Raw genomic sequence first — 1,161 nt, 5'->3', positions numbered from 1 at the left:
AGCGGCGTTTGTATAGGCTTTTCGCTTCACAAGAGGAGGATAAAGGAGCCGTTCAGGACAGAAGGGAGGGAGTCGTTTTTGGGTTCAGTCGGTCAGGACGGTTGCTTGTGGTGTAGTTGTTGGTCGGTGTTCCTTGGACTGGCTGTTCGGCTGGGTCTCTGTCGTCGCGTCTGGGAGTAGAGGATCTCCTGTTCGGGTGCTTACATTGAACGCGGTAACCCTGGAAATTCGTGTAAGTGAAGAACTGCCATTGGAGTCTGTCGTTTAGAGCTGTTTGTGGAATACTACTGGATTGAACTGCTGCTTGGATCTGTGCTGGAAGAGGAAGAGAGAAAGATAAGTGAATTAATTACATCATTGAATCAAATGTAAAGCTTGAAGAAAAGACTGTGAATGTGAAATTTACTATTGAGGAGGACGTTTGTTTCAGATACACTGGAGAAGAACTGAGAGTTGAATATTCCCAATGAAATGCATGGATGAAGCGAGGCTTCTGATCAGCCCTACTGTGTGAGTGATTTGCAGTTGTTTGCCTTACCTGATGCACGCCGAATTAATGCTGTGGATTTGTAGTGAACACGAGTGCTGTGTGCTATGCTGAGAAAAGTCTCCCAATGCCTGCTTTCATTCTTGTGAAATGATCTACTTGTCTCCATCCAAATTCCAGAACGAAACAACTGAACTGGTGAAGTAATGCTTTGTAGTATCTTCTCTTCCATTGAGTATTGTTGTGGAGTATTCCTCATTGAAGGCTTTTGTTAATCCTCTCTTTTTCTCTGAAATTACAAGTCTCGGGAAAAACCGTATGGCTGTGGAAAAGTCCGAACTATTATACTTACCGACTGAGCTCTGAAGAGGTACAGCCTCGCTGGTAAAGCCGCCCATTGAGTCTCTCGCGAATGTCTGGTGAAAGTGTTTGATGCTGGGAGAAGAATCCTGACGACTGCAGCAACGCTGTAAAGTGAGTTTTAAAGTCACAATTCTCCTTTTATGTCCTGATAAGAGAATCTGCTGTCGAGAGAAGGAACATTACCTGTTATTTACCGTCTGAGCCCTGCAGATGTGCAGCAACGCTGTGAAGTGAGTTTTAAAGTCACAATTCTCCTTTCATGTCCTGGTAAGAGGATCTGCGGTTGAGAGAAGAAACATTACCTGTTACTT

At 44.4% G+C, this 1,161-nt stretch overlaps 1 long non-coding RNA gene across 1 annotated transcript; it reads left to right on the top strand.

The window, feature by feature from the left end:
• The first annotated feature begins 286 nt into the window (after window positions 1-286).
• Window positions 287-933, top strand: LOC311292929. Its single transcript, XR_014627852.1, has 3 exons — window positions 287-510; window positions 668-685; window positions 790-933. It is a non-coding gene; the product is annotated as an uncharacterized lncRNA (long non-coding RNA).
• Window positions 934-1,161: the final 228 nt, after the last annotated feature.

Source organism: Rutilus rutilus, assembly GCF_951802725.1.
Source record: "Rutilus rutilus genome assembly, chromosome: 6".
Classification (NCBI taxonomy): domain Eukaryota; kingdom Metazoa; phylum Chordata; class Actinopteri; order Cypriniformes; family Leuciscidae; genus Rutilus; species Rutilus rutilus.
Note: the sequence above shows the minus strand (reverse complement) of the source record. Positions and strands in the feature narration are given on the sequence as shown.